The sequence below is a fragment of the Hesperophylax consimilis genome, chromosome 22 (assembly GCF_061612785.1).
Source record: "Hesperophylax consimilis isolate HC1 chromosome 22, BYU_Hcon_1.0, whole genome shotgun sequence".
Taxonomy (NCBI): domain Eukaryota; kingdom Metazoa; phylum Arthropoda; class Insecta; order Trichoptera; family Limnephilidae; genus Hesperophylax; species Hesperophylax consimilis.
Window position 1 is genome coordinate 23,094,817 of NC_142857.1, and position 11,846 is coordinate 23,106,662.

Below are 11,846 nucleotides of genomic sequence, written 5' to 3' on the forward strand. Positions count from 1 at the left end.
GAGGGAATGTGTTGAAATGTAGTAGGGGTGAGGTAAGGTAAGTAAGAGGGAATGTGTTGAATTGTAGTAAGTAAGAGGAAATGTGTGGAATTATAGTAGAGGTGAGGTAAGGTAAGTAAGAGGGAATGTGTTGAAATGTAGTAGGGGTGAGGTAAGGTAAGTAAGAGGGAATGTATTGAAATGTAGTAAGGGTGAAGTAAGGTAAGTTAGAGGGAATGTGTGTTTCTTTTTAAACCCTTTCGGAGGTATTAAACCATCTCTGAGTTAGTACCTGGCAGGGAATTACTGGACGAACAGCGTTACTCGTGGTGTAATAGTTCAACTTTAATACTGTTTCTTTCTTACATATCCACGAAAAATGCACGAAACTAATCTTGTAGATAATAGTGTGTGGTATATACTTTTATTCAGATTCAATATGTAGGAGATTATTTATTTAGGAAAGAACAATTTCGATGAACTTTGACTTTGATATCTCGAATCGCCTCACTAATAATTATAATATTTTGTAAAATACTTATTTCTAATGTCGAAACGTACGTGAATACACAAATTTTGCATAATTTTTTAATAATTCCTACAAAAGCCTTATAGGAATTATTCCGATCTAATCCTTATTTGAATGAGTTAGTAGGAGGCAACTCTCCGAGTAAACTGCTGATTAGCGTTACTCGTCGAGCTGTATATAAAAAATACAGTGTGTGGCAAGCCTACGCACGACGGAAGTGAAACTTTTAGTATTCTTCTATCTCTCTTTTCATTTCATTCTCTCTTTTTTTCTGTCTATTGACATATTTATAAGTAGCATTTGATAAAAAAAAATTAAAAGTTATAAAAAAATGGGATTCGAACCTGGGTCCTGCATAACGAGTGTCGAACGCTCTGCCTCTAGACCGCGAGGAGAACCGCGTATACAACGTGTACTCTTCAATTGACTTGTCCCGCGCAAATGTTTCGTTTTCAAACACGGCAAATGAATAATATCACATAACGTTTCGTTAACGCTTTATATAGGGTCGAATCGAAGATATATCGGCAGTGTGAAGTCATATCTGTCGTTTTTAAAAATATTTCCGTATATTTGTCCGTTTTGGAAAAGATCTATCGTGTTTTAACAGTCTCATACCCGTATGGAGTCTGAATTTTAAAAACTTTTCTAAATTTTGAAAAACTCACTTACGGCTGTGTTTTTTACTAAACAAACTTGTCACGCACGTCTGCGAGGGTAATTAGTCGCGTTATCGGCCTTGATTACTAATTTTAATGATTCAAAATAAAAATAATTAATCAAAATACCGAGCGACTCTACCGGCTCGATTTGTAAGCTATATTTCGACCAAAATATCATATAGTCAAAATATCTAAAAGTCGCAGCACGAGAGCATTTTATCACTTTTCCTCGTATTAAAAAAATCACAAAAAGAAAAAAAAATAGTTAAAGCGGGGATCGAACCTCGGTTCATCACGACGGCAGTCGGGCGCTCTGCCTCTAGACCGCGAAGCTGAGTTTGGAGAGTGACCTAAACTAGGTATATAATATTAGCTAGGCTCCTATATGCGAAATGATCACGGTTTTTCGTGACGGTCATGAGTCGGTTTTACTCCGGTCCTCGAAATCGCATGACGCGCGTAAAGTAGTTTCACTTCAAAATACTATCCATTCTTCGACAGCTGACTTCTCAAATATGGTATCCAGAATTGTAGATATTTTCTCTCAGTATCGCCCTATGGAAGTCCACCCATAAGAATCGATTTTTTATCAAAAATGGCATTAGCAGTGTTTAGTGACTAAATCTGAAAGTCAGAACTCTCCAACCTTCATCTCTGCCATCTCATTCCTTTCACCACCCTTCAACCTCACAGCACTCTCTAATTAGGGATTTCATAGACCCCGGACATTTGGGAACAATTGGGACTCAATTCGTTGGCAATTCACATAAAAATAATAAGTACTACAGAAATTTTACCTTAAGCGAAATAACTTTGAAATAACAATTTTAAATCAAAATTCAAATTGTTAATCGAGTATTACATAATTTTGTCAAACTTTAGACTTTAGGACGGGTTGTTTCGGAAAATTTGAACAATTCTTCAAATTTCAAAGTAAATATTATATTATTATATCAATATAGGCTAGTTGCTTGACAGAACTGAAATAAAAACATAACTTGAAAAAAATCTTTCACAAGACTTGAAAATTTACTTTGAAATTTGAAGAATTGTTCAATTAGACTAGACACGGCATATTCATAAAATAACCCCAACACAATTTTGGTTTGGTTCACGTGCACATTTATGAAAAGGCCTACGCATTGTGTCGCAATGCGAAATGGGCACAGTGAATTGCGTTTTACCTTTTGTTGGTCTAGAGCAGAGGTCGGCAAAGTGCGGCTCCGGAGCCGCATGCGGCTCTTTAGCCTCTTAAGTGCGGCTCCCGCGCAAATGTTCACGGAAAGGCGCGCAAGACGCGCCGATGGTATCGGCGGGTGACGACTGTAAGGTGCGCGGTGCGAGGAAGACTCTTCTCGCATTTCAATAAGTCTGGTTGGCGTTGGATAGCAGTCACCTCGCCAGTCGCGTTTGTCGCGCACGTGTTACAAGGGTTTTTTTTCCATGCAGCTGCACAATCTACAGGTATTTACATCATACCTGTTAATATTTATTTGATATATTATAATCATTTATATTATAATGTTATTTATTTAGTGTTGGTGTCGGAAAAAAATAATATTATAATATGATAGTTGTTTAGTATTGGTCACGGAAAAAAAAAATTTCTGGGATTTTTTTATAGGTCCCCTATTTCACATGGCTACCAAAAAGAAGCAAAGAAAAACGGAAGATGAAAACCGTGAATTTAGAGTTGAGTGGACCGAGACTTTCGCGTTTATTCAAAACTTAGATGGCCTTCCGACATGTCTTATTTGTAAGGAAAAATTGGCGCATAACAAGAAGTGAAATTTGGAGAGACATTTAAAAATAAACACACTTCATTTAGCAATTTATCCTGTCGGTAATGCAAGGAAGAAAGCAGTTGAGGAACTCCAGAAGACTCAAGAGACATTAACTTCTGTATTCAACAACTGGATGCAATCTTTTAGTAATGTTAATATGGCAAGTTTTGTTGTTAGTCGAGAGATTGCTAAGAGAGGGAAACCGTACACAGACGGCGAATACATTAAAAGTTGTTTTGTAAAGGCATCCGAAGAACTATTTCGGGATTTTAAGAACAAGGCAAAATTTAAAAAAAAAATTAAAGAGTTACCGTTTTCTGCCAAAACAATGAAAGATAGAACACTTCAAATGTCTTCGAATATAACCATCCAGCAAATCGAAGATCTAAAATTGGTTTAGGCTTTATCAATTAGTAGTTGACGAGTCTTGTGACATAAATGATACAGCGCAAGTTTCGCTTTTTGTAAGATTTATTTCTCATACAGGTCCTAAAGAAGAACTTTTAGGATTATTGCCACTCAAAGGTCAGACGCGTAGAGAGGATATCACAAACGCTGTAATTGGATGTATGGATAAACATCAAATTTCTCTCGAAAAAATTGTGTCAATTTCAACAGAAAGGGGTTTGTTGCTCTTTTGAAAGAAAAAAATAATCACGAGATACTTGCTTACCATTGCATCATTCATCAAGAAGCGCTTTGTGTGCAGACATTTCCAAAAGAAATTTGTAAAGTAATGGAATTGGTGATTACGATTGCTAACTCCATTTTAGCTAAAGCTCTCAATCATAGCCAATTCAAAGAATTTTTAGTTGAAATGGAGAGTGAGTACGGTGATCTTCTGATTCATAACAAGGTACGTTGGTTATCAAGAGGGAACGTTTTAAAGCGTTTCGAATTGCTGTTTCCAGAAATCAAAGCATTTATCCTTGAGAAGGGTGTTAACTATCCAGAACTAACAGATTATAAGTGGATTCAAAACTTTTATTTCATGTTAGACGTTACGTCTCATCTAAATAAACTTAATCATAAACTACAAGGAATAGGTAATACATCATAATTACGTAATAGTGTAATACTTAATATTAAAATACTTAACTGATTATTATAATGTTTTTATAATTGTCTCTTATTTTTTTTTTAAATCGTTGTAATGTACATATTTGGCTCTTTGGCAAATAAGTTTGCCGACCTCTGGTCTAGAGTAAGCTATTTTGCTTCACGGGCAAGTTCATTTTTTCATCACAAACATAACCCAGTTCCAAATATTTAAATTTGAATTATGTCCATATTACAAAACCTCTGAAAACAAATTCTCCGTGGTTTCGCTTACGAGTTTGAACGCTTGTACAAGGAGTTTACACAGAGTTGGGTTGTTAAGTTCATCTCCATATCTGTGACGTACGCTACGTGGCGTTATTTTTAAAATGAATTTAACTAGACAGGGCTAATCTAGTATACTACATCAATGACAACACTCTTTCAAATGTTAATTAGAATATGGTTAAATTATCGGACAGAAGGATTTTCACTGTCGTGGTATTTTTATATAATATTCTAAATTATTCATTTGATAGTCCAACATCGCTTGCATTGATAAACTTTCAGATTCCACTACTAATACCAGAAGCCAGAAGTAGAATTTTTTTACAGTGTTGAAATTCTGGGACTAACTACCATGTGTATTCCTCATTGCCCAAAAAAATATAGAGGCAAATAATTATGCTGAGTCAGTGGAAGTCTTAATTTATGACAATGAGTAATGACATGAAACCCAAGCTCCTACCATATTTATTTTTATTTAAGTACATAAAACAGGCATGGTGCCCAAAAATTTATATACATGGATGTTTAAATACATAATAATAACAAAATGATAATATCAAAAATAGTAACAAAAGGAAAATGTAAGTAATATTAATATTAATCTATTATAATAATATGTAAGCTAAATATGCAAGTAAATAACAAATAAGAATGGGTAAATGGTAAATACAAATATGTTCATAAACGATTTGTTATTGTCACACCTGTACTGGTGAGCAGAGATGTGCTTTATTTCAAATAAATCCATTTCAAATGGAAATGCAAAACGCAAAATGGGTATTTTCCATTTTGCATTTTAAATGCTTTTCTAAAAACCATTTTGCATTTTGCATTTTAAATGCTTTTCTCAATGCATTTTCCATTTTAAATGCTTTTTTGCAACATTCTTCCTACTATCTCCACTCATCTTTTTTTCATAAGCCCCAAATATCAGTCGGTCCTCAACCTCGCTATGAGAGATAATTTACATTTGTCATGTTGCTCCCTGGTAGGAGCCCTGTCAATTGAGTTATACCATTACAAAAAATACTGATTCAAATACTGAACATGGCGCCATGTAATATTAAATGTTTGATAGCAGTTTCTATGTTGTTACGTTTGCAACATTAGTCCCGCGCGAATTTTTTGTGGTTTCATAATCTGTAGTCGTGGTGTTTTTGGATTTACCATCAAGTAATATGTTTGTTCTACATTGATGTCCATTATTAAATGACAAAATGGTTTAAAAATTCTATAATTATTTTAATTGTTTGACCTGAGAAACCATTTTGCATTTTCAATGCATTTTGAAAATAGGTATTTTGCATTTTGCATTTGAAATGCTTTTCTAAAAACCATTTTGCATTTTGCATTTTCAAATGGAAAAGTTTTGACCCATTTCCATTTTGCATTTCAAATGGTTTTGGGTACCCATTTTGCACATCTCTACTGGTGAGACACTGATTAGGTAGGTACAATGTTGCTTCTCTTTAAATAAAGGGCTTCATCACAATATAAGCTTAATATGATTAAAGGTAATACATTTTTTTGGAAGTGTTTAAATTAGTCATTAAAAATGTCTATTTCATTATTAGAGCCATGTATATATTGATTACACAGTGACAATGCGCAATGACATGAATTAGTTAACTTTTTTTTTGTTGTTACATGTAAAAATAATTAATAAAAAGTTCCATAATTTCTTTTTGATATTGCGTTTGGAACCTTTAATTTTATAAAGGTGCCCATTTTAATCTTTCTGTGGTTAACTTTTGCATTTGAATATAAAGCGTGGTGTTTTCTCTTTCTAACACCGTTTAGATCTTATTTGAACAATACAACTTTTTCTATGATACCATATGAGGTGTTCCCAAAAACGAGCAAATTAGCCTAAACGGCTAGTAATGAATTAATTGGCCATTTTACAAAATGTCTAATGAATTAAATCAGTACATATTTACAAACCGTGCCCTGATAAAGTCCTACAGACAATATAATATAATAATATGAAATGCTAGGAGTTACGTAGTAAAATGATTTTAAAACAATTAGTTTTTTAATTTGCAAAACGGTTACAACAATTGATTATCTACGCATGGTTGACTATGTTTATTTATTGTTTTATTTGGTCAAGCCATGATAAACTTGGAAGGAGTTGCGGTGATGCATACTCTGAAATAACCTTGAATGGACCTTGGGATTCTGTAGAAATGAGATCCGTGAGGCGTATGAGTGGTAAAACTATAATGACCGAATAAAAAATATGTACCTTAAGGTTAAACGCAACGTTTTGATAATCTATGTGTTCATATATGGTGATAATTTAATTATTTTTTTTAAATGGGATTTTTGCTAGTTATGCTTTAAAATATTAAGACTTTAATATAAATAGAATATACCTTTATTATATATAAGTCTTCCGGAAGAAATTCTCTAAGTGGTAGAGAAAACCTTATCAAAATCCGTTGCATAGTTTAGAAGTACTAAGCGCACAGACAGACGCGGAGGGGGACTTTGTTTTAAACTATTTAATAATAAAGATTCTAATAAAAATTAAAACTAAAATACAATAAATTAGATACCAATTTGCGTTGTGACTATATTAAGTGGTTCAATGAACTCAAAAACTTTTGCTTTGAATTTAAGTTTCATTTTCAAAATTTGTTTGTTTGGAGAATTCAGACAAGCGATAAAGTATCTACCTATAATATAACATTTTTAACGGAAAATTATTTTTATTGCCATTTTAAAAATTGGAACTGATTTGTTGAGAATTCATATTATCCTAATTGATAATATTTAGATTGAGATGAGTGAAAAAATTGGTTCCACTTTTTCACCTCTATTCCAATTTGACCTCCAACGCTCTAACACCGAACCGAATCGAATCCGGTCCCCGCGCACTGCTACTCGCGTGATGATCGTAGTTTACGTTTACGTGGTGAATAAATAATAAGATAAATGAATTAGAATATCACAGGAAGTCAATCAAATGTGGGACATTCATATTAGAATATGAACATATGTAATGCTGATAATAAAAATAAATCTGTGAGAATAATATAAAATACGTGACGTTATTGTCACGAGTGTCGGTATGTCGCCAATCATTAAAAAGGTACCCATAAAACTTTATACGTTAACAAAAACATAGATAATAATATATAATCATTAATATAAAATTTTGAGCGCTGAATCTATTCTACTTGGACAGATTTTTGGCTTGTCATCTTTACGGCGATGCCATACGTAGTAATGCAAAATAAAATTGGTCGCCTAGAAATGTTTCAGATGCTTTAATTAAATACTGCGAGTAGAATACATCTTGGCCTTTGAAATAATTAGGTATTTTTTAGATAAATCTTTTTATAAGCCCAGAAAAAAATAATGTATAAGGCCTATGAAAACTGCTTTAAAGTTCAAAATCTCCTACTAACGAACCCAGTTATGATTTTATTGTATAATGTGGCAAATTAAGTTATTTATAAAATTATCGCAAAAAATTCAAATCTTTATGCCTGAACATCCACAAAATAAAATAAAAGGCACTTTTTGGCCATGTTTCTTAAGTGCATCGCCTTAAATAGTAAAAAATAAAGTAGCTTTCTGCGTCAGTATGTTTGTGAGCTTAGTTCTTCCAAACTTCATTACATATTTTGAAAGGGTTTTCACTATCATTTGGAGAATTTCTCCGGGAAGGTTTATTTATATAATAATAATAATAATAATAATATTTTATTCCAGGATGTGGGGAGGTTAGTGCAATCCCACACGTCCCATATAGATATACATTTTTTTTTTGTACAGTAGATATAATAAATTATCAAATAAGGAAAACTATGCAGGGTGTGGTCTTGAGTGCGCTTGGGCCCAGCGCTCACTCAGGAGTGGCGCTTGGTGCTGGTAGGCTGCGGTCACCAACGTGTTGGCGGAGGCCATTAGCCGCATCTTGGCTCCAGTGACCCGGTGTCTCATCAGGCCGGCAAATCCATTCAGTCCTAGTTCCATGAACATTGTCGATGCGCTGCTGTATCTTCGGTATCCAAATATGATTCTACAGGCGTCATTATATTGAATACGGAGTCGTTCCATCGAGCAAGTTCGGTAGTTACACCATGTCTCACACGTATACAGGCCAGTACAGAATGCGTTGAACAGTATTTATAATACATGTATATTTTATTTACAGAAAATTGAAAAACTCTATGTTTTGTAATCAATTTTAGGCGCTGACATTGCTAAAGCTGGCAAAACCTATAAGAACTTCAAAATGATGTACAACGGAATTGTATATCTTATAATGCACTTGTGCAGGTAGAAATGATGATTTTTCCACAAATGCCACTTTTGTGATGTTTTGTTATTGTTTCAACTGAAAACCATAAATCTCCTTGAATTATCACAATTTCAGTCCGTTCGGCGACACAGATCCTGAGAAATCGGCTTTTAAAGTTCAAACCCAAGTCTTTCATTTATGCCGGTAGAAATGATGATTTTTCATCGAATTCCTTTTTTGAGATTTCGTTATTGTTTCAACTGTAAACCATAAATCTCCGTAAATTACCAAAATTTCAGTCCGTTCGGCGACATAGATCCAGAGAAATCGGCTTTTAAAGTTCGAACCCAAGCATTTGTGCCTTTGAGAACAATATTTTTTTTCTCAATGCCACTATTTTGGGATTTTATTATTAATTTATTATATTTTGTTAATCTACAATTACAGTTGGTTCAGTGCTTGATCGTGAGAAATCGGCTTTTAAAGTTCGAACCCAAGTCTTACATTTGTGCCCATGATTCATCTACAAACCAAAAATCTTTATACAGGTTTTCCAATAAGAGGTGTCATTTTGATATTCAATCGTAAAAAATCAATGGTTTCGTTGCTGGTGTGGCACATAGCGCCGTCTTGTTGAAAATAAACGATGTCCAGATCAATACCATCCAATTCCGGCCATAAAAAATCATTAATCATCTCTCGATAGCGCAATCCATTTACAGTAACTGTTGCTCCAGCCTCATTTTCGAAAAAGTAAGGTCCAATGACTCCGCCGGACCATAAACCGCACCAAACAGTCACACGTTGAGGATAGAGAGATTTTTCAACAATAACTCTTGGGTTTTCCGAGCCCCAGATGCGATAATTTTGCTTGTTGACGAAGCCACCGAGGTGGAAATGGGTCTCATCACTAAAGATGATTTACATTTGATTCACTTAAGTGAATTTTAATAATTTCAATGCGTTGTTGAAGCGTGTATCGTTCCATTTTTATGAATGGCGTAGTTTTTAATTGTCGAATGTCAAAAAATGACAGCTTTAAAAGTAACATCTACTGAAATAGCGGGCTATTCAAAATAACACCTTTTATTGGAAAACCCTGTATGTGTCGAAAATTGCTGACCGTTAGTTCAGTAGATCCTGAGAAAACGGCTTTCAAATTTCGATATTGTAATATGTTATTGTAATTTGTAGGGTAAAAGAGCAAATGTAAAATCATGTACAGTGTTGTACTATATTGTCCTTTGTGTGCAAAGTCGTCAACTTTGTTTAAAATAAAAGTGTGTTTATCTGAAGTGACCTGCCAGATAAGAATGTTTTTCTGTATCTGTTTTTAAATAATAAAATTATACAGAGATTAGGAATTCGTTATAAATTGTACAGCGCCCTTGGGGTGATTTTTATTAAAAAACGGCACTATTAAAGTTATCCGATTATTATTATTAGGTTTGAAAATTTTAATGCCTACAAATATTTTATATGCTTTAATTAAATAATGCAAGTAGAACACATCTTGGCCTTTGAAATAAATAAATATATTTTTGTTGTTGATAAATCTAGCCATTACCATAATAAGCCCAGAAATAGTATCAAATAGTAACAACTGCTTTAAATAATTGTAAGCAATAATTAGTTGCCTGAAGTATCAATACAAATTGAAAATATCTCCCGAGTAAAAATAAATGCCGCCAACGGGAATTGAACCCAAGCCTTCTGATGTCCGGTCAGGTGCTGTCGTTTGTCAGTTATGTCGGCTTATTTCCAACCCGCCAAATGATTCTGCTTATTATATTTTTCACTTGTAAACAACCAACTTTATTTTTGTAGGAAAGGCTTTGTTAGTGCTAAATTTCTCATTCGTCAAAAGTCTAATTCGTCGAGACATATAATATCTTCATTTGTTGGTAAAAATATTTTTGACTTGTTTATAAGACAAGGTTTTATGCATAGCATAAAAGATAACAAATAATTATAAACAATAATTAGTCACCTGAAATATCAATACAAATTAATCAAAATACTTGTTAACTTTCATTTTCACTTTTTCAATAAAAAACAATTTAAATGTTTCATTTCTTAAAAATTAAATTTGGTCATTTTAGGAGTAGACGGCGAAGAAGACTTGATGTGTAAACCAAATAAACACAAAATCAAAATAAATAATTGATTTTTAATAACATCCGTATCACTCCATTATCTAATAACAATTAAACCAACAACTAACGAAAGTAAAACAGCAAAACCTTAGCATTCCTTAAAACTAAATGCTGCCATCGAAAGAAAGGCCTTTCATTTAAGTATCTAAGTGCAGGCCAGGCCTGCAATTATATTGTTCTCCGATACATCCAATCATGAGTTAATGCACTGGTCCCCGCTCCAGATCGATCCCAATAGATTGTATTGGATTGTATCCTCAGTATATAAGGTCTGAGATCTTGTTGCAGCAACATCAGTCTTCTGTGCAGCAGAGCAAGTTACTTCTTCTTTTCCTTCAGTGAGGTTTTGTGGATCAAACGCAAGATGGCTTTCAAAATGGTGAGTTTTAAATAAATTACTTTAATACACATCTGCCATAAGTCACCCCGATTGGTTCACTACTTTGGGGTGAGGGTTGACCAGGTCGGAGCGGGTCAGATCTGAGTCAGATCTGGTCTGAGGGGTCGAACTCTCTCGACCAACCATCGCCTTAATATATTCTTGATCCTAGGCAGTAGAAGGATCGGTTCATACGTCCTTCATTCCTGGATACACATTTGACGGCCTCCTGGTCGAGCGGTAAGGCTCTTGACTAGCTGGAGGTCGCGGGTTCAAATCCCGGCGTGCGCAAGTAAATTTAATTTGATTTATTTGTATTATTTCACAAATTACTCATTAAAATGAATATGTATTATACAGGGTTTTCCAATAAGAGTTGTTATTTTGAAATTCAATCGTAAAAGATCAATGGTTTCGTTGCTTGTGTGGCACGTAGCGCCGTCTTGTTGAAAGTAAACGTTGTCCAGATTAATACCATCCAATTCCGGCCATAAAAAATCATTAATCATCTCTCGATGGCGCAATCCATTCACCGTAACTGTTGCTCAAGCCTCATTTTCGAAAAAGAAAGGTCCAATGACTCCGCCGGACCATAAACGGCACTAAACAGTCACACGTTGACGATAGAGAGGATTTTCAACAATAACTCTTGGGTTTTCCGAGCCCCAGATGCGACAATTTTGCTTATTGACGAAGCCACCGAGGTGGAAATGGGCCTCATCATTCAAGATGATTTACATTTGATTCACTCAAGTGAATTTTAATAATTTCAATTC